Source organism: Pseudopodoces humilis, chromosome 3, assembly GCF_049639895.1.
Source record: "Pseudopodoces humilis isolate 2021_Gansu_Grassland_sample_001 chromosome 3, ASM4963989v1, whole genome shotgun sequence".
Lineage (NCBI taxonomy): Eukaryota > Metazoa > Chordata > Aves > Passeriformes > Paridae > Pseudopodoces > Pseudopodoces humilis.
Genome location: NC_142202.1, coordinates 29,428,656 through 29,451,812, shown reverse-complemented (window position 1 = coordinate 29,451,812; position 23,157 = coordinate 29,428,656). Strand labels below are relative to the sequence as shown.

General features: G+C 40.0%; 1 protein-coding gene across 3 annotated transcripts in view; it reads left to right on the top strand.

Annotated features, from left to right (window-relative positions):
- Positions 1-23,157, top strand: part of DAAM2 (dishevelled associated activator of morphogenesis 2) — a 237,998-nt gene that overhangs the window by 21,387 nt on the left and 193,454 nt on the right. The window lies entirely within an intron of this gene.

The following is a 23,157-nucleotide window of genomic DNA, read 5'->3' as shown; positions in this document are numbered from 1 at the left end:
ATGAATCTGAGTTCCGCTGGTTATTCTTGTTAGAGCTCTTTGATCAGGATTAGCTGTACTTTCTCAGTCTGTAATCCTGGGAAGAAGGTTCATACAGGACAGGCAAAGCCAGAAATAAATATGCTTTTAAAAGGCCATATAATGTCCATAGAAGGAAATGGCTGCATTCAGCTTATAGTAATGACAAAATTCTTGGCTATTACCTTTCACCTGTCAACACCCTCCTGGCAAATGTGACACTGAATATATTTAACAGGTTCGAACTCTGAGGGCCTGACGATGAACATTCCTGCTGTATTTTCTTTAATTTCTTAGTAACTGTATACTTTTGTGATACACTGAGCATACTGTGCATGGTACTGTAAGCCTTGCTTGCAAATGCAACTCAGTTGTTTGTGTAAATCTTGCAGTTGCCATTAATTCATAAGGACAAGGCAAATGACCAAAACCATTCCCAGTGTGTCATGGTGATGAGTGATAGGACTGGTCTCTAATTGGTGCCATAGACTGAGCAGAGCTATCTGGAGATGCCCTGTGCCAGTGAATCGCCTGAAGTTGTGTCAAGGGAGGGTTAGGATGGGTGTAAGAAAAAGGTTCTTCACCCAGAGGGTGGTTGGGCACAGGGACAGGCTCCCCAGGGAGGTGGTCACAGCATCAGCCTGACAGAGTTCAAGAAGCATTTGGACAGCACTCTCAGGCACATGGTGTGATTCTTGGGGTGTCCTGTGCAGGGCTAGGAACTGGAGTCAGTGATCCTGGTGAGTGCCTTCCAACTCAGGATCAGACAGTGTGAAAGTTTTAGCTTTCTGTATGTGAGTAGTGTGTAAGCACACAGCAACACTAATGCTGCTGAAAGGAGAGTTTCTTTTGAAAAGTAATGCAATAGCTTTGCTGTGATATGAGGAAGAATAGGTAACATGGTCTTAGCAGAAAATAAATGCTTTTTAATTAAAGAGATCCACATATAATGAAAGCATTCTGTTGTTTTTATTTTGGGGTTATGGTTTGTTTGTTTATTTATTTTTTTGCCATCTAACCCTTCATATATAACCTGGGCATAGCCTGAACAACAACCTGATAGTTTGTTTTTTAAAAAAATAGCATCTCCATTTATCAAATCAGGATATAGTGCTTTAAATTGAAAAGCTAGTTGAATTGTCAAAAGACAGTATTATGAAGGTTTCATTGCTGAAGAGGCTTTCAGTTACAATAATATTTTTAGTAGCACTGGTTTTTAGATTAGTTTGGGGATTTTTTAACTCTCTGATATTAGCAATCTGAGATTTCATTTCCACGTGATTTTTGTCCTGCTGTTCAGTGGGAAAATTTTTCATTCTGAGTAAGGACCTTCTTCTAAATGCTTTTGTCCATGCTCTTTTTGTTATCTTTCCCCATTGTATGTTTGAGATACATTCATGGGAGCTTTGTGCGCAGCTGACTGCTTGGTCACTTCTGATGTGCTTCCTGGTAACAACACCAAAGGTGTTTAATGTCTGAAAAAGGCTGGATTGCCCTTGACTTATGGGCAGCAGCCAATGCTGAGTACAGAGTCAGAATGGCCACACCTGCTATCAGGTGGAGGTACGAAAAATCTTGTGGTAGATCTCATGCAGGACTATATTTAATGTGTGCTATATAAAGATTATGCCTCTGAAACACAACTGAATTTCACAATTACATGGGAAATAGAGTGGTTCTTTTTTATGATGGCTAAGTAGAGTTGGCTGTCAAACAAAGCTGGCCCAAGTCTTGTTCTACTGTTATGGTTTACAGCTTTGTTCAGACTATTTGTTATGCAACACAGAAGTTTAGCTGTTTCAAGATTATCTCCTTGATCAATTATGTGAGTATGTGCTGGGGTGACCCTGGCTGCAGGTCAGGTGCCCACTACATCTACTCTGTCACTCTCCTCAGCTGGCCATGGGAGAGAAAAATATAATGAAAGTCTTGTGGATTGAGATAAAGACAGGGACAGATAACTTGCCAATTACCATCGTGGGCAAAACAGACTCATCTTAGAGAAATTAGCGTAATTTATTACAAATCAAATCAGAGTAGGATAATGAAAAATAAAACCTAATCTTAAAAATACCTTCCTCCCATCACTTTCTCGTTGGACTTTACTCCCAGTCTCTCTACTTTCTGTCTTCAAGCAGCACAAGGTGACATTCATCACACACTGTCTCTTCTGCTCCTTCCTCCCTAGGGAAAAGACTCCTTATAATCTTCCCCCGCCCTCATGTGGAGCCTCACACATGGGAGACAATTCTCCGTGAACTTCTCCAGCTTCCTATGGGCCACTGTTCTTATTGAATTGCTCCAGCAAAGGTCCTATGGAGGGTCAAAGGTCCTGTCAGCAAACTATTCCCATATGTGCTCCTCTCTCAATGGGCCTACAGGTCCTGCCAGGATCCTCTTCCACTGTGGGCTTCCCATGGGGTCACAGTCTCCTCTGGGCAACCACCTGCTCTGGCATCAGGTCTTCCACAAACTGCAGGCAGATATTTACTCCACCACAGAACCTCCAAAGGCTGAAGGTGGATCTTTGCTCCCTTGTAGATTACCATGGGCTACAGAGGAACAGCTGCATCACCACGGTCTGCACCATGAGCTGTGGGGGAAACTCTGATCCTACACCTGAAACACTTCCACTCCTATTGCCTTTGGTGTCTTCATTGCTTATTCTTGTGCATATTCTTTATTCCAGCTGAATTTGGCTGTTTCATAGTTTTTATCCTCTTCTCCAATGTGTTATCCCAGAGCCATGACCAACATGGCTGATGGGCTCGCCCTTGGTCAGCAGTGGGTCTGACTTGCAGCCAGCTGGCATTGGCTCTGTCAGACACAGAGGAAGCTTCTGGCAGCTCCTGTACTGCCTGTACAGCTGTCACCATACTGCCACACCCCTGCCAGTGCTATCAAAACCTTGCCACACAAACCCAGTTGAGTCTAACATTCAGACCTTGTTTTTGCTTGAAAATATTTCTACAAGGAACCTTCCTCTTGCTAGATGTGCTTCATATAGAAGACAGAGATGAGGAATATATGTAGACAGAACTGTTAGTTTATGAAAATGGCTTTAACCCGGTCACTGTTCTGATTCATCTTGTGAAGTAGGAGTTTCAGTTTTCTGGAAATGAACATGTTGTCATTTCAAGACTGGAGATGGGTACAATTTCCTTAATTAAGTTTTCTTACAATCAGCATGTATTTCTGCCTGTGATCTTCTTTTACTCATTATCAAGTCTTAATTTGTAGAGAGTTTCCTTTTTAAGTGGTTTTAAATGGAGCTCAGCTTTCCCGAGGCAGGCTTCAGTGACACTTTCTGGGCACTGTTTACTGGGTCTTTTCTTTATCAACACTTACTATGCCCTGCCCAACTTATCTGAACACAGTCTGGTTCCAGTTCTACAACCAGAGAAGTGAAAACTGACAGCAATTTACCTTTTAATTAGTATATATCTGTAAGTGACATCTATATACCCAACCTGGAAAAAAAATCTTTCTTATCCCAATTCTTTTGAACAACCCAAAAACAGGTTGTCTTCCTTCTCTCATTTTAACTTCAAACATCATTATAATTAGGAACATGTTCTCTTATGTAGACAGAGATAAAGATGAGTAACTGATGGTACTCCAGTCTACTTTTCCAGTGGAATTTGCAGAAGAAACTATGCACTACTGCACTCTAGTTATTCTTCAAGAGAATGGCAGAGGGCTTTGTGACTCCTGCCTTGCTGACTCTATATTTGGCTTTGGGATAAGGCAGGAGGGAATATAGCTCACCAGTAGGTCAGAGGATGGGTTACTTGGATTTCTGGTTCATTAAGTATATCTTTTGGGTTTGTTGGTGTGGTGTGGAATTAGCAGTATGTGGTTTTGAAGACAGACTTGCTGCCCAACTTCACCCAGTCTGTCTGTTCTGGGTGGGATTTATACCTCATCAGAGTTGGTGCCTGCACTCTTACTTCAGCTTCTCTGAAAGTCTATTCTGTCAAAATCCATGTGATTTATTTCTGTATAAGCATCTTTTTGGGGCTAATTTTTTATCATATTTGCCTTGTGTGTTGCAGGGCATTTTTCAATGCATGTGGCATTTTCCAAAAATTGACAATCTGTTGTCTCTTAGTCTCTTCTTTCTCTCCGTGCAAGAGTCAGTAGCCTTAAACTGGTAGACTCCATTGAGTTAGGGAGCTTTTAGGATGAAATAAATATAATACAGCATCAAAAGGAGTGAATTAGTTTGAAAGCTCTCTTCCTAATTGAAAGAGATGAAATTCACCTCTCACGTTCTTTTGTTTAGGTTAGAAGATTCAAACTGTTCCATGAAAAACTTCCACTCCTCCTCACTTTTTTCTTGGGTGGCTACACATATGCACATGCACATATACACACAGAGATACACAACCTCTGGACAGTTCATGTACAGTTACCTCACCTCTTTAAATCATGCTGTACAGGAATGTTTTTCTCCTACCTTCTTCTGACCAATTTAGCTAGAATTTAGATGTCTGAGTTGTCCAAAATGAAAATTTAGGGTACTTAAAATATATTCCATGGTTTTTGATATCTTTTATCTGAAAAATCAGAAAAGCTTCCATAAACCCCAGATGTCTCAATGTTATTTTTTCCTCCTTCACTTTTTTATTTTTACATATGTCACATTGATGGAATTGGTGTATGGAGAATGTAGAAATGACCCAGGCAGACTTTTCACATCTTTGTTGTCTTCATATATTCCCATTCCCATGTAAAAGAATTTCATTTGAAGGATCCTCACCTCTGTTGCTTCCAATAATTGTGAACTAATTTTTTCTCTTGTCATTACAGATAATGTCATTACAGATAATGAGAAGATATTACAGATACTGTCTTGCCCCTATGATATTTTTTCTACCCTTGGCTGAAGCTTTACAGGCATCAGATTCCTTGCAAAGTAGAGAGAGAAGGTTTTTTGACAGCTCTGCCTCTGAACAGTACAGGGCTTGGCTGAATTTTACAGCCTTAAAAATCATATTCATCTCATGTAGTTTTTTTTCCCATGGACTGTTACCTCTTGAGTTCCATATTTATCTGGGCATGAATGACTGTCCATCTTTGCCTCGTGGTTTTTCTTCTGTTTCATTCTTTACTTTCAGCTGTCTGTTCTTTTCAGGGATTGTTTTTCTACTCAACTTGAACAGCTACTGTTTTTGCCTATCCATGTTTAATGTTCTGATTGGGACCTCATAAAATATTTGTCCTCTGAGAATTTTTGGCTCTGGTTACTCTTCCATTATCACCTTTCTTCCTTTTCTTCCGCATTTCACATTTTTTCCCAGATTATACTTATCTCTGTGCATTCAGGCCTCCTATCTCAACCTTCTATGTAGAGGAATAATATAAATGGTATCGATTTGCCAGAAGATTATTCTTCCCAGGAAGAAAATAACCCTTCACATGTTACTTTTGGAGGTAATCTAAGACCGCCTAGCTGAGAAATATCACTGCTTTCCTGTCCTACTTCACAGAGCATCACTTGAGTGGATAAATTTACAAAACTTGATATTTTAAACAGGTAGTACTTGCTCTAGAGAACATAATCAAAACATAAACAGTAAGCTTACTCTTGGCCAATAAGTTTTAATCCTGAAGTATTTACAAACAAGTAGTTGTTTTGGTGACATGCCATGTCTCTGTGAAATGATATTGCTGTGCAGAGGCAGCACCAGTTGATTCTGTGCTGTGACAGATATTGTATTGAATGCCTTTTGTTCTTCTTTTCTTCTGTCTCTAACCATTAGTATGCATGTTAGCTGATGCTGAAAGGATGTTATGGAAAGCAATGGCAACTTACCAGTATAGTGTTTTGGCACCACGGTTTAGAACAGGAGATGCAGGATGCACACAGACAGATCTGAGCTAACTTTAGTCTGGAGAGCTTAGAGATCAGTGGCAAACCTGTGGCATCTTGAACTTGAAAATGTTAGAAGTCAGGTTACTTATACAGGTGGCTGTGCAGGCTTAGCTTTTACAAAAGGCTCTGCTGTGATCGCTCAGTGCTATTTTACCCAAGTAAGCTAAATTAAAGTTAGAATGCCATGACTTAAAGCAACACAATCAGATCTTTCGTTAAAGCTAGAAATAAACATAGTTTCTCTTATACCAAGTGGATTTAAAAATACCTCACTCTCTTGTGTCTGTTTTCACATTTCCTTATTTTTACTCTGCAGGAAAAGTCTCTTGTTCTTCCTGTACCTCAGTTCCTCTGTGCTTGTCAACTCTTTGTAACTTGAAGTTTCAGATATGTGATGGTCTATGGCCAAATGTGTCATAACCCCTTTACAATAGCCTCATTAGCGTTCACTAACACTGACCCCTTCACCCAATGACTCTAGCTGTATCAGCTTCTTTATGGACAGAGCAGAAAATGCATGGAGAAGAGTTGGAAGTTAGTCGCTAGAGGATGACAGAGCAAAGGGGTGTTCTGTGTAAACTTCAGTGGTCTAGACTTAGACTGGCAACTGGAGAAAGCAAAAGATGACAAGCCCAGTCTGTTCACTTGGCTACAGCTGTACAGTCAAAAATCATGGTAATGTAAATACCGTTGTACTGCAAGCAGAGAATCCAAAATCAATAGTGGTAAAACTGAAAAAGAATGGACATGAGCATAGATGTATGCAGATGTAAATGCCCAATCAGTCGCATTGTCACTGAGAACTATCTTTGCTGTTACCATAGACAGATGATAGATTGACATTTTAACAATAGTACAAAATCAATTGCATGTGGCTTTTTTGGCAAACTTGGTCCACGTAGGTACTTCTTCAGGCAGCAGAATCTACTGTGTACTCAGCTGGATGTTAAACCTCACATGGTTTAACCAAATCCTCAGTTTAGGGGTCATGGGCTCATGAAAAAGCCCAGGTTGAAAGGGACCTTGAAAAATTATCTGATCTAACCTTTTATGGAAAAGGAAGCCTAGATGAGATTATCTAGCTCCCTGTCCAGTTGCATCTTAGAAACCTCCAGTGGTGGGGTCTCTAACATATCCCTGTGGAGGTTGTTCCTGTGATTGACTGTTCTTACTGTAAAAAATACTGTTCTATATAATTCTTAAATCAAGATAAACAGTTTTCTGTTTGTATGTAATGGCTGATTCTGCTAAGCTTTAAGGATAATCCTGTGTAGCTTTTTCCTTTTCCTTTCCTAAGAACTCCTTTCACCTTTACCCAAGTCTTGGATGGTCAAAAGCTACAATTTTTCTCCCTTTTTTTCTCTCTCTTCCCCTTCCTTCCCTCTGCTTCTGATCGTAACAAAGATCAGGAACAGCATGTAACTGAATTGAGGGAAAATGGAACAGTTTCAGAGTGCACATTTCTTTTCCTTAAACAGCAAAGGATACTTCTGGAACTGGTTGGTCTGCGAACATTTCTTTGATCCTGAAACCTGGTGCTCTCCTGCAGGACTTCAAATTTTTGGATGTTTTGTTGTCCTGCTTGTCCATGATCCTTGAAGTGCTTAAGAGTAACAGTGAAAATTTTGACCGTTACATTATGCCTCTAAACACAAAGGTCTTAAGAAATAGCTACAACTTGATACTTTTCACAGTAGGAACATACTTAATACTTTTTTTTCTTTTTTTTCTATATGGCTTTCATATCTTCTCCAGCTTTTCCAAAGCTGTCATCCTCTGTAGAAATGGTATAGAAGTGATAGCATGACAGGCATTAAAATTAGCATAACCCAGAAATCACTTGCCTTCTCCTGTGGTGTTTGAGCTTGGAAAAATGGTCTGGAAGGCTTCAGAATAAAAGTGAGTTGTGCTCTTTAACTGATCTTTGCTTAGAGGACAAAGCAATGCAAGTGCTGCTTGTGTGACTGAGACCAATGCAGCAAGTTGGAAAATCTTAAACTGTTCTTCTACTTGGATTTGCTCTCAATCCCTTGATAAAGTGTTCTTTTCCTCTTGGTACATGTGGCTAAATGTATTTAGGAAAAAATATCTGTCCCCAGATTTGCACTTTGATTGGAATGTTTTGGTGTAATTTTAACCCTGCTAATCAGGAGTATCCAATAGCAGATCTGAAAAATTGGCATATATATTATTAGGTGTGTTTTATTTCTCAGTGTTCTAAGCAATGCATAGTGTTTCTTTTTGCTTTCAGCCTAAGCCCAAAAAACTCACCAAAAATAGTCAGTCCACCAGAGCTATATGACTGGAAACTGACGAGTAACTATCATTCTTTAACTGTTTCGACAATGAGACTTTGTAGCTGCAGAGAACCCTTTCTTCCCAACTCTGTGAGGCCATTGGGCTTTAGGTGTATCAATATTTGTCAGTGGTAGATTTCTGTAACATTTGATTTCTGTTGGGAGTTTCTTGTCTCTTCAGAACTCATAGAGATGTCCAAGTCATTGTCTTCCTGCTACAGAGCATTTTTAGCTGAAATAATTTCTTGTTGCCACAAAGCAAAACCAGCTTTTTATTCTATGCCGGAATTCCAGTGGTGCCTGCTAAAAGCTCCTTTAATGCCTGAGGCTCTTGTCATTCTGTTAGTGAGTTAGAAGTTGGAGGGACAAGCATATAGATCCTGTGGCACAGCTTTGGAAAACTGGAGATTAGATTCTGTGGTTTTAGGGTCATTGAAAACCTTAGATTGGTAGCAGCAATCAGCAGGCAGAGTATTTGTTCACATCTTCAATCCTTTATTTCATTATAATGCTTTAGAAAATAATTGTTGTCTTGAAGGAAGACACATCACTGAAAAGCACTGTTTGGGTTCCAGTTGAAGTACTAGTGGTTTAAAAGCATAGAGAAGCCATCCAAGACCCACAATGTCACTTCAAAACCTCAATTGATGCTGTCATATGTAGCAAAATGTACAAAATCCTCCATTGTTTATATCAGAAATTATTGGATTGCTTTATGAATGTCAGAAATTCCAGGTTATTCATACAGTTGCAGGCAAATTGGTTAAGAGCCTGCAGAAGCCTCTGTTTTCCAGACTTAGCCACTGACCTCACTCTGGTTTTGACTCTTCTGGTGTTCAGAGGAAAACAGATTCTCAAGTTATGTCTTGGGGGATGGTTGTTCCATGATTAAAGCATCTACATATCTTTCAGGGCCTTGGTCTTCATGGTTTAAGGCAATTCTGGTCAATATGTTGCTTCTCCTTCTAAAAAAAAAAAAGAAAAAAGAAAAAGAAAACAAAATAAAGGAAGGAAAAAAAAGGCTACAGCTGTTCCTGGATGTCCTGGTTTCAGGAAAATTTGGGAGAAAACCTTCAAATGGGGTCCCTCCAGAAATTACATGCAAGCGGCTCCTCCCCCAACTGGTCTGGGAAAAGATTTCCTTGGAGAAAATTGGAAAAAAATTTTATTTAACAAGCATAAAAATTAATAATATTAAACAATAAAACCTCTCACTGTTGAAAGAGATGGCAAATTTAGAAGTCCTTGTTGTGGGATGTAGCTTGGCTCACTCAGGTTTTTATAAGTGCCTCCAGTGCTGGAAAGTGCCAAGGCCCAGGCCCTAGTGGGCCACAGGCAAGAGCTCCCAGTGTTTTCCTGGGTTTTCAGTCCAGGGCAGGTTTGAAAAGATCCAAGGAAAAGGAAAAAACACTGGGGAACTTCTCTGCCTCAGCTAGTTAAAAATTAACTAACAGCAAAGGAGAGCACTGTCCTGCTGTCAGACTGTGCTTCAGACAACAGTCCAGAGAAGCATACAGAGGAGTGAGTGCCATTACTGAAAACAAGCTGTGGCTTCTTCTTTCCCCACCTTCGCTCTCAGAACCAGTCTTAAAGGTGCAGACTTGATGTGTAACATAAACAGAACAGACAACTGAGGATACAGGCATCATAAAGTCACCCCAGGACACTATAATATACTATGACTTCATGTCGGCATGAAGTGCCAACCTGCATGTGGAATGGAAAAGTAGCAAGAAAAATGACTTCTGCAACTTGGGTGGTATTTTTTGCATGAGAATTATCACTCTTTTCTGACCGCCAAGCTATTTCACTCAGGCTCTTAATCTGTTTTGTATACAGAGAAGTGCTAGGAATTGCACGTGTTTGCCTGTGTGAATAAGCACCCAGTCACTTCTGTCCTGGGATATATGAACATGTGTTTGTGTTCTTCCTCGCAGATCTGAGAACTTCATACTATGATGCACGTCACTGGACAAACCCACAATTACATCCATGTCTCTCTTCCTTTCAACATAAGGAGCAGACAGTTTTTATTTTGAGCAGAAATCATGTATTTGGGACCATAAACATGCTTTGATATTTTCGCTGTTTTTTAAAAATCCTTCCTCAGCTGCTGTGTTGTGAAATGTGGCTCTGTCAGAATCTCTTGAAATATGAGGTTTTTTTTTTCTTTTTTGCTGGTCTGCAGTGGGGTTTTGTGACCTCCAGCCTATATTTGTGCAGTACATCTTATATATGTTCATTAGTGAGATGGCGCTTTGCCTCCAGGAAATGCATTCTTTTGCAGTGGGCCATAGGGGTAGCTTTGCATTTTTATGACGAAAATGGGAAGATAAGGTTTGTTGCTTACTCTTTTTTTCTTTCTTAAAACTCTTACTGTGTCTTGTCCCTACATACAGTTGAGGCATCCTAAAAGATGCCTGAGATAACACAGAATTCAGCCTCTTAACGAGCATTTGCAACAGACTATTAGATTTATTTTTTCAAAGTTTAGAAGAACTCCTTTTTAAATCTTGGCTGTTGCTAAAAAAATAAAAAAATAATAGGCTAACACCAGCAGGTAAGAAGTTGAGGACTAAGTAGTTTTCAACCATATCAAGATGGGGCTAAAGCAAATATTAAAAAGAAACCCCAGTCTTCCATCCAAGTGCATGCAGGCACTATGTTTCTGTGCAAGGATACCAACACGAAAATGATGAGTTTCTAGTGCTTAGATATAGAGGAGTAATTTGAATAGTTGCTTTTTCCTGCACAAACACATCCAGGTTCTGGAGGGAGCAAAATGTTCACATTCTTAGACGTTATATTTCATGTGGAATGCCCCCGCCCAAAGAGGTGAGGATTTGATTTTAGACGGGGAGTGTTATGGTGAGGGGCGTGGATTTAAGTCCCGGGAGGAATGGACTCTGCCCTTCTGCCTTGGGGGATGTGCCCTATAAGCCCAGGAAGAGTTACTCCCCCCCGCCAATCCCTTATAAAGTATCAGTCCAGAACGTTCTACCCTTCTTGTGTTGCTATTAGTTATATTCTGCTGCATTTATTTTAATAATTCCTCCTATTGTACCAGTATTGGTTTGTACCCCTGAGACTTCTCTCTTGCTGTATCCCTATTGGGCCCAGAGCCTAAACTCCACCCTTGCTCTACCCCATAAAATCCACCACCCTGCCTTTATTCTTGGTTCTTTGTCTCCGGTTTATCCTCAGTTAAATCAGATGTTGGTGGCACCCCAAATAAATGGATTCCCAAGTTTAACCAAACGGAGGCCTATCTTGTTGATTTTCCACATCGATCACCAGTGGCTGCATCCTCCCTGGACATGACCTGGTTGCAGTGCAATGCAACAGTTTCAATAGGAAATGGGGAATTTATGTGGAAACATAAATTATGAGGATATATTATATATACATATATATTATATTATAATAATATAATATATATAATAATAATAATAAATTATTATTATGAGGAGAGTTTTCCTCAATTCAGGGGAAGTAGTTACTACTGTAATGGTGAAGAAGGCTGTTTCTGGCTTGTATCTTACAAATATTGCCAACTGTTGCCTAAAGATGGGCAAAAGGACTATCTATAACAGATGACCGAGAGGATCATGCTATGTGCTGACATTGAAAGGAAAAGATCTGAGTTCTTTATGGCTGTTTCTAAAGTCTCTTGATTTATAACTTTTAAATTGCTCCCCACTTTAAACATACACCTGTGTAATTATTGGCACTTTCATTCTTTGATCATTATTTCAGGCTTACTTCATTTTCCTTTCTTCAAATACATTCTTTTTGGAGGAACTGCTGCCCCCAAAATAACAATTCAGCTCTCAGTCAAACTTAAGTTTGAATAAAAAGCAGATAAAAGATAAAAAGATAAAACCCTTCTTTATTTCTGTATCCCTGCTCTCCCATCCATGTTCCAAATGGTGTTTTGCCATCTTTCTCCTTACAGGGGCAATGCTGAAATCTGTAACTTCTGGGAAAAATGCACTTTCTTTGGCTGTGTTCTGTCTCACTCTCTCCCTCCCTCTCTCTCGCCACTCTCTCTTTTCCCTCTCTCAGCTGCTCTCTCATCTCTCTCTTTCTCTCTGGAATATTTTCAAACCATGCATGAAGTAAACACAGAAAGCCAGAACTCATAGTTTTTCAGGACATCCCTGTTTTCCTCATTGAGAGAGTTTTATTGCAGTTGATAATTCAGAATATTTCTCAAGACGTATTCATGGGTTACTTGTACAGCCAAGTACAATGTTCCTCTGTGTTTTCTTTAACCGATCCCTGGTCCCATTGTACATATTTTTCCTTCTGACTGTGGTGGTGCCCTGTATTCCAGGACTTTCTATTGGCAGCAACTGCAGCAGAAATTAATATTAAATTTGTACAGAAATGGTAAGGTTAGAAAGTCCTGTTTACAGTAACAAAATGTAGCACTTTAACAGCCATGCAAAGGGAGACCAAGTAATCATTTTAGCTGGAATCTTGTTTTTAATAAAAGCCAATGCATATTCCCCTGCATTACTTGCACAAGTTACTTGCCATTGTTCTTGCTCTCAGCTTCTGGTCAACTTACATCTTGAAGAATAATGATTTTGGAAAGGAAAATAGAAAAGCATTATGCTGAGGAAAAGATGAGCTAAACTTCATGGTGAGCAAAACTTCCTAGTCATCCTATACAAATGACATAGTTAAAGATTCCCATATTTCCTACTTACTCTTAGAGATAATCTTTCTTCTCCATTGTCCTGGAGCCACTTGACATAGAGTTAAGGGAAAATATCTCCCTTCTTTACCTTTGTTTGGTTTTTTTTTTTTACAAACTAAAAAGGTGGTGGAGAGGACATGTTCTTTCTGACTCCTGTTCAAGGTCCGCTTAAATCCTGGAAGTTACAAATACAGTTTTTTGTAGCCTTTTTTTTTGCTAATTAAAGTGTCTATCTTACATCTCTAGATATTTTTCTTATCCATGGTATACTGTTGTAGTTCGCAACCTCAGGATCATGTCCAGGGAAGCTGCAGGGTTCTGGGGACCAGCATGGAACACCAACGAGATGGGCGTCTGTTCATGAAACCATTTATTCAGCATGGGAACAACTCAGATCTAGAACAGAGAGGCCCAAACAAAGGCAGGGTGATGGGTTTTGAGGAACAGAACTAGGGTGGAGTTCAGGGTTAGGGACCATTAGAAACACAGCAAGGGAGAAACCCCCCCAGGGACTCAAACCCACTCAGAACTCCTGGGCAGCCCTTCACAAGGCCTTTGAGGTGGGGTAACTTCATCCAGGGCTCGCACTGCCCATCCCCCAACACAGGGGGTTAAAATTCACACTCATGGCTTACAGCCATGCCTCTCCTTTAACAATGCTTATCTGAAACTAACTCTTTGCCTCCCTGAGGCATCTCACAACAGTATACCCATAACACATACAGGAACTCTTTGTCCCTGGAAACACTTGTCTATGGTGAAGATCACAAACAGGCAGAATACCAGGCAGAATGGAGGAGCCTACTTGCTGTTTCTGAGGGAAGAAACTACATGATTATTAAACAGAACTTAATGGGATTCTGAAGAGTAGAACCAGAGTGCTTTAATATATTCAAAAGCAAATTATAGGAGGAGATTTTATCTTTCTTGGAACATTATGATTAGCCTGGCAAATGAGAAGAATCAGCTGAACAGGTCAACAGGAAAGCCACTGAGTTCAAGTGGTATTGATGGGAACAAAATAATGGCATCATAAAAATTGCTGGGAATCGTAACTTGTAGTTGTCTTAAAGAGTAAGCAAATTTGGCTCAAGTTCTTGGTTTGTTTACACCTTGCATCCCATTGGAGACCAAGGGCGTCTTTGAAATGCTAAGAAAATCTTACTGAAGTCAGACATGTTTTTCTATGAGTAAGCAAAGAATTTGGCCAGAGGCAGCGAACTTGTAGCTATTTCTTAGCTACAGTAGTGTAAATGTTTTTTGGTTGCCTCAGTCACAAATACATACTACACTGGAAAGAAAATTACATTTGAGCAGTATTCCTAAATGTTTTTCCTGCAATGTCTGAGAGTCTGTGCTATCTATACCTGATCAACTACAATTTGGTGATCTACCAGTGGATGTTTGCTAAGCTGCAGAAAGAATTCTTGTGGTGAAACTTGTATTTTGCAGGTTCAATATTGTGTTGCATTCACACAAAGGCAGGAGACATTTAGAAGCACTGAAGTACAACGAATATTCTTGTAGTCTGGTGGGGGTTTTGTTGGAACTTCTTCTGTTGTTGGTTTGTTGTTTGTTTTTTTTTTTCATTTCAGCTCACTGCTTCACCCCAATCCTCTGCCCCTGAAAGAAACCACAAAGATCCAAAATGAACCTTGTCTTGTCCTCTTGGATCTTGTTTCTCCTTTCACATTTGTAGTCTGTGGCACCCCCCACTAAAAGAATTGCTGCTTTCTCTATAATTGAGCAGTCCTACCATATCACTCTACATATGAAATTCTGTAATGCTTTCATTGATGGAAAGATACTGTGTTTTGGAGAAGGACATGAACAACATGAAAGTTTGGGGATCAGACTTTCCTTGCTGCTTTTCAGTATTGCAGAGATCACAGGATGTGATTATTATCTTCTGGAATCTCTCCTATGCAAGACGATGAAACAATGAAAATAAACCCCTAGTTACCTGCATTACCTGGTTACTTTAAAGGAAACTGTTGGTCTAAAAATCAAGCTGATCTTGAAAGCAGGACATTTAGGTTCTGTTTGTGACTCTTCCAATACTGCTTTGTATGGGTGTAGTTTTATGGCTCCTAATTCTCTTTCTTTATCTGGAGTTAGGAGAAAGAAGATTCCTTTATAATCATGACTCAAGACTGAATTTGTTGATATTAGTAAAGCATTTACTGATCCTTGGTAAGGGGGATCAAGGAGTAAGGTAATTTGAATGGTTATCAAACATGAATTGATGACTGTCTTTGGCTGTTGAGACACTTCCTGCCTGTTGTAAATGGGAGTCAGAAAAAAAAAATACAGTATACCATGCAGTGACAACTCTGTTTCTACCTCTGTGAGAGTGAATAGGAAGTTATTAGGTGAGATTCTGCAGTTTGGGCTCTACAAGAGGTCATTTTTGATGGTTATAATGGTCCACTCTGACCTTCATCTAACAGGAACATCTTTCTGTCAAGTGCAGGGTAGCATGACCTGTACGTTTATCCATAAAGCATGAAATTTAGAGCTGAATTTGTGTATGAAGCAAGTCATCACCTAAACACTAAGGAGAACAATATTTGCAAGAGGTTTTTGGTACTGATGTGGGGAGGGAGAATGGCCTTCTGCAAGGGGGTCTAATGCAGAATGGGGAAGTAGAACATTTTTTAGTACCTGTTCTTTTCTGCCATCTTTTTGAGTGCTTAAATTCTTGGAATGGATGACCTTATGGTATAAACACCTGTCCATATAAATATTGTAACCAATAAATAGCAGTGCTAATCTGGTGTGGTGAATTCAGTGTACTTTGTATGGTTTAAGGTAGTTCATCCCATTATCCATTAGTTCATTCTGATACCATTCTGGGTGATCCAGTATTAGTAGTGTTTTGGGAAGGTGTTGCTATGACTATGTGGTCATAATCAATGGATTCAAAGGCAAACTCACCCTCTCTGAGGTGAATATGCTACAACTGAGACTGCAGAGCAAGCGCAGGAGAATGTATTTGGGGTGAGAGAATTTTTGTTACTTTCTCTGGGCCTCATGCCTGGCCATAGAAGATGTTGCCAATGCAGATTTGACTATTATTCTTTGCAACTAAGCTCCAGTCAGGAGCTAAAGGAGAAGTTGCCACTGTTCCAAGGAACTTTCAGTATAAACAAATTTAGGATCTGATACAGAGTTTGTGGAAACATTACTAACTTAAGAAGTAAAAGCAGGACTGGGGTTGTTTTTTATGCATGAGATGTTACCGGTGTTTTACTGCTTGGAGGAGAAAAGGTCTAGTGCTTGGAGCCTTGTCCAAGTGAGAGTTCAGGCTGGACAATGGGAGTTCCCCAAACACTTCTTAGCTAGGAACACTGTGTTGGTGTGTAAGTGTTCCAGTGCACTGCTTTGATGGAAGGGAGGGTGAAGCTCCAGTGTAAACACCTGAGCTTTTTTTTCTTAGGAAAAATGTGTTACTAAATTGCAATTTACCCCTAAACTCAGGAGAAAGATGGAAAGTGAATATAGTTTCAGTCTCTTTTCTCAGGGCTGAAGGCAGACATGCCATAAATGGATCCCTACACTATCTCCTCAAACATACAACCCTCTCTCTGAATGTAGAAGCCAGGGACAAATGAAGCCTGAGTAGTCTGGCTCTGGAATGTGCAATAGGGCAATGGCATACATGTATATGCATATCTCCATACAGGGCTAACTCAAGATGTAATGTTGCCTCTGCTTTATTGTCATGTTCTTTTGAAAGACTAATGTTCTTCTGTCAGGCAAAGATGGTGGTCAGGGATGACAGGGATAGAGGCAAATGGTGAGATTTTCTGCTTGTCTTTGAAGCTCTACCCATTCTTCTGGTGACATTTGTACTTGTTCTGTGCTTGCCTGGTAGTTTTAGGGTGTCTGCAGTAATGAGCTTTTGAATTGTCTGTATATCTGTCAATAGTGGCCAAGCCAGAACTTCAGTGATTAGCATGAAAGCATATGAAAGGCAATGAACTGCTGTAATACTTCCAAACCTGCACTCATGCAGAGGAATCTACCAAAGGACTGGGTATGGGATGCCTTGCGTAGCATGGCTAGAAAGTAATTAAATAAGGCATGTTCCCATTTGAAAACTTAAAGAAATGTAAGGAAGGGCACCAGATGTTGTTTCTGCTAACATATGCTGAACAACAATGAATCCAGCTGCAGCTTTGCTAATCTGCCATTGCATTTTAAGAAATTAAAGGGTTCTGGACTACCATAGTTCTTCCAGCACATATAATCTAACTGAGAGGAAAAATAATTCCTGTTTACTCAGTCAGTGCATGGACCCCTGGTGCACCTATCTTTGCCTGTGTCTCTACTCTTATACCATCATTTAACACTTTTTTTTGGACAGCCTATTCTATTTACTCCTCTCTGCAAAATCTCAGTTCATAAAACAAGCTGAAGAATGTTAACAAGGGATGCTTCTCTGACAGCTGTGTGATATGCTGCTATCTTGTATGTGAAAAATATGCATGGTGTCCTACAAAGTTTGTGTAGACACAATTCATGTGCTGTGTAAGGACACAAAGGAATTAGGTTATAAGCCTCGCTTTCCATGAAAAATAGGATCGAAGTGCAGTCATAACTTCTGCTTATGCTCCTCTCTGACTTACACTCTCATAATAACTGAAGGAGATCTTAACTGGAAGTTTTGGTGTAAGCACTTCTTGGGTACCACTAAAGGAGCTGTAGCTGTAGACTGCGAAGAGAGGGAGGCAAATATGTGGTAGTATGGAAAAACACATTTTGGTTTTAACACACTGTTTGTTTTGAAATTTGAAGAAAATATTTTGAGAGTACTAATAGGTGTGTTCTTGGATGTCTTCTGTTCAGACCCAGACAAACATGGCACTAATTAGAAAGCACTGGTAGGTGTTCTGTGTGCTATATAAAAAATGCATTGGAATAACTCTTCTAGATATTTTGCATGAACCTAGGAATCACAGAATTTTTCCCTTCCATCTTACAGAAAGTTGGGGTTGGATAGTCCTTGTTTAGGCAGCTGGAGAGAAATGCATGTGGCTTTGGCACATGCATGTAAGATGTACCTTATAATGCTACTGGACACGGAAATTTCTGTGGCTAAATAAGATTTCTGTCTCAAGGGCTGTCCATATGGCCCCTTTCATCACCACTAATTCCACTTGGATTAACTGTACAGCACAAATATGGGTCAAAGCCTGGATTGTTGGGAGAATGAGTTCCCACTTGCAAACTGCTTCCCACAGAAGTACTTGTTAGCAGCTGAGATCATAATGCTCACACTCCTCACAATAACCCACTTTAAAATGTATTTAGAGAGAGGTCTTGGCAGTCTGCTTGCTGCTTGTTCATACAAAGTGCAATCCTTGCTTTGTAATTCCCCTCAGCACGTTAAGGCATTAGCTGTGGGCCATTGTCTTCTCTGATTTTATCTAGCACAAGGCAGGTCAACCGTGCTTGGACTAGCAATTCTAACCACTCCAGGTAACATCACTCCCTATAGCCTTTAGCAAGAGGAGAGGATTTACTCTTGGAAGTAATTAATTGTTTATTATAGAATTAAACCTGCTGGGTTGTTCCTGTGAACACTATGTCCTGACTGCAAGTGGTGAAAGGAGATCAAGGGACCCAGGAGGAAGAAGGAGCAGATCTCAGGGTGTCCTTGGCTCATATATGTCTATGGTTGTTGCAGTAGTGTCACAGTGCAGCTGGTCTGGACTGGACAAAGTAAATTTGACATAACATGGATCAGGTCTAGCCATAACACAAATCTGGTTTGGCTAGTGTAATTTATGTCTGAACCACTGCACACCACTGGCCAGGACACTGGGTAGGGAGAGAAATTTCAGCCAATGGCTGTCTAGCCTGGGAAATTTGAATTGAGTATTCAAGTGAGTTCTGAATAATAAACAAGGTTGTTTGTCTCATGAGCACCTGGAGCACGAGTTGTGGATTCTTTGTCTCCCCAGCCGCAGCCATCACGTTACACATGGTTACACTGAAAGTTGCTTCTCTTTCTCCTTTGTCTACTCTACTGGTGGCAAAGGTCACGTGTTGCAGACAGTCACTCCTAAAGCTGTAGCTCATTCTGTTGTTTCCCATTGTGCCAGGTCACCTTATGGGAGAATTATAAAACTTAGCCATAAATGGCCTGCTTCATAAAGTCAGGATCAAACTTACCATGTGAACAAACTTTCTTTGTTTTTTGCATCTGAAGTGGTCTTCAGTACTGTTTCTACTGATGAATTATTAATTTTTTCCCAAATTCATTCATTCATGAAGAAAAATGCCTTTCACTCAGGAGACCTGGAAGTGCATTAAGCACTGGCTACCCTAAGCTATGAGAAATAGAGGTTAGAGACCAGAACCTGCCCACACTGGTGTGAGTACAGAAGATTTCAGTGCCGCTAGCCTCCCCATGTTTGTCACCACTCTCTTGCCTTCTGCTCTGGATACACAATCTATTGACAAATTATTAGGAAGTAAGTCATCACAACAGAGAAAACTGTCCCTTTAGATGCTGATGGGGGGACTGCAAGGACATGCAAGTAACATAAGCATAGTTTTGATTGCTTTTGATTGCTTTCATTTTGTCAAGAGACTTAGTTTGATTAGGAGATTTGCATGTCTGTTTCTGGGGCTAATACTGCAGTACAGAAGTGGGGGATGCAGTGAAATTTTATTCACTAGGGCTAAGGGCCTCATGGGTACAGAACCAAAGGCAGGTGTTTGCTTCTTGCCTCTGCTACTGACTTGAGTTTTAGACAACTTTAGCAATCACATTCTGCATGCATGTATAGTGCCCTCCTCATCTACCTTAGTAGATTAAAAACATTTTGTAGATTAAAGTATTTATCAAGCACCTTAAAATTAAAGTGGACAGAGCAAAGGTAGGTGCAGTTTTGGTGAGTCACTCACCTTTTTCCTGGCCTTACGGTCTTATTCCAGTGTGAGGTGTCTTACGACCCATTTAGTAACACAAAGCTGGGTATTCACTGTGAAAGTACAAAGGCTTCAGTATGCATCCGAACTTTAAGCAGTGTAGACAGAAATCAACATACCTGAGGAAATTTTGTTTAATTATTTTAATACATTCGTAAATTATGGTAGTTGCTTGTCATGCTTGCAAAGGCATTCCTGGCACTTGTAAGAAATTTGATACAGAGTTGTTCTAAAACTCTGAATGGTTTGTACAGCCTAGAATATGAACAGTCTTATAAAATGATGTATTTCTTATGCATGGTTGTAAAACACTTCTGGATCATTAAATAACAAATATTTTGGGCCTAAATTGTTTTGCTTTCTTTATGAGAGTGTACTTTCTTGGAAGCCTTTTACTGCTGTTTTGAGACCACCATACTAGGAACTTTCTTTAGTATTTTTCCATTTCCTTCTTTTCTAAATGCAGAGAGCACAAAATATTCTTCTGGCATTTGAGCTGCAGTTATATTGAGTAGCTACAAACAGAGGGAAATGTGTTTCTGTGGTAGTTACTGCAGAGAAAGAATTTTGCTGAAATGTCTCTCCCCCACTGCCCTTTGGTGTCTGCAGAAAAGAAGCCAGTGTTTGAGGCCCCAGCTCTGTGCATCTGCTGGATCAGTTTAATGCAAATTTCTCCCCCTCCCCCTGCCCCTCTTTCCATTAGCAAGCTAGATATGAAACAGAAGCCATTGGATAAATAAGGAAAATGTGTAGCAGAGGAAGCCCTTGTGATTAGGGAACTGTTAACCAGTTATTTCATGACTGGCTTTCAGTGTATTTATAAAAATGATGCTATTCAGTGACATGTTGAATTACTATAAATGGTATTGGCTTGTTTGCTTTCTTATGGAAGCCAACTTTTAATTTATTTTTAACTTGGGCCCACTGATTATTTTTGAAGTTAGTGTAGTATTTGTCAAAGGTGCTAAAGTGGCAGGCAAAACTCGGGCAATATACATTAAATTTGCTCACAGCCTGTTTTGCCAGTGCACTCCAAAGTCCTGTGAAACCTTGTTAGAAGTGAGCAGCTCAGTTGGTGCCTGTCCATTTGCTGCCTGGGTGTCCTGGGGAGAAGGGTGATTGACGTGATTTGTGGCAGCTGCAGTGCTTCATTTTGTGATGTGGAAGCTTGTCCATTAGGAGCTGGCCCAAGACCCAGTAAACTCCTCCTCCCCCCTTTTTTTCATTGATTGCCAGCAATCATCACATCATCACATGCATTTATAATGTCCTTGTCAAGACTTCACTATGTGCACATGGTTTAAATCAATGATTTCCAAAACAGGGGGAGCAAAAGTACCAGAACTCCCTATTTGCCTCCAACAATGTGCTTGTAAATTTCAGGGACAGGGAGAAAAAAAAATACAGCTCATGGAAAAGTGCCAGGAGGTTCTAGTCTGTAATTCACTCTGTGCTTTGGACAAAGAGGTGAGTCTTGCATCATGGTCTAAATGTGGTGATTCTTAGGCTTCCATGCAATTCTTCTGGAACAAATTTCAGAGAACAGAAAATCTTCACAGCAGCAGTGGGACCTGAGGCAGATTCTCAAAGCTGTCATCATACTAAGGCATCTGTCAGGTCTGATCCACTTGGTGAATGGTGGCTAATAACTGATACCTGGAAGTGTGGAATGAGATCATTGCAAGCCTGGAACATGGGTTTTATCTCCTTTGCTTTAGTTAGGGAGTAGATTGCAGTTCTTACCACACTTTATGGAGTTTCCAAAGAGTCATCAGGGCTATCAGTCTTAGTAAGTGAGATATCTGTGGGATTAAAGCATTGTACAATACTGTCTTAAAGACAGCTCTGGCCTGGGTTGTGAATTGAAGATGAGAATCTTGCACAAGTGCTAGGGAGCTATTTCCTTGCTCATTCAATCCCAAGGAGTAAGCAGTCATTCCAATAGCACAATTTTCTTGTTTCCAGTTATATTCTCCCAAGAATCAGTACCCAAACAGTAGCTCTGCTGTGCACAAAATGGCAACACTTGAAATTTAGACTGAACTGACACCTCAATGAAATATTCAGTAGAGTTTTTTTACACTGGGACAAAAAGAGTATGCAAACTTGGTATATTTTACTCTTCTATGTTTTCTCTGATTCTGAGAGATCTGGTGCATCATAGAAAATGTTGCTTTCAAAGCATTTAGCCTGACCTTGGTAGCCATCCAGTTTATGTGTCTTGAGAGAGCCTTCTTCATAATATTTACATTTGATATTCTAATTGGAATGGAGAAGACAGCATTTGTTTGTACATTGCTGGGGCGAGAAGTAGAGAGTTTTCAGTCATACCACAGGACAGCCTTTTTGTTAACAGGCTGTTTTCCAGTCTGGAAATTTATAACCTACTTAGAAATAATTGTCTCTTGGCTGAGGTTTAATAGTAGATGCATTTATGATGTCTCCTCTACAATTCAAGTATTGCTATTTAAGTAGGTGAAATATAAATAAGAATAATTGAAATTAATTTTGACTCATCTTTGGTTTTACTGCTACCATAATTGACAGCAGAATTTAGTCCTTGCAGCCATCTAACCAGGAAATAGCTTTGCCTTGTCCACGTCTCAGTTTCATCATCTGGCAGATACAGGAATGATTATGTTACTTGGAAACTCTGTTTGACAAAAAGAAAATCCTTTTCTGTGATCCAGTACCCCTTCCCTGTTTGTTGTGTTTATTTGTTTATTTCCTTACTGGTTAATTCCTTGTTTAGTAACAATTGTAAAGACCCTTCCAGTGTACTCACTGCTTTCAGGGACTGTCTCAATAGAAGGCCTTCTCTGGTAGGTAATGAAAGTATAAGGAATAGGAAATAAGGTAAAAAGTCAGACCATACTTGGTTCAGCATCCTGGTCACAGCCCAGCATGGTTGTGCTGGAGTCCTGCTGATGGAATGTCCTGACATTATGGTGTTTATTTCTACCACAGCTCTGAAATGTAAACAGGACATTGTTGGATGCTAGTTCAAGGGACTGGAAATGACTGAGAATACTGGACTATTGGGCTATTGGTAGGACACAAGGAAGTGAATTTTACAGGAGAATTGGCACATGGCACTAGCAGTGCACAGGACCACACGTCAGAGGAGGTGTTTTCAGGATGGGTATCTGACGTATGTTCGTGGGGAGGAGCAAAACACAGCAGTAGTGTCAAAAAAGTGCATCAAAATATGCAGAAACTTGTAGGACATCTGGCATATTAGGATGCTCTCTGCATCCCATACTAATGGGATGAAAGACAGAGTTTGCCTTCAGCTTGAAATAGATGCAGAATAAATG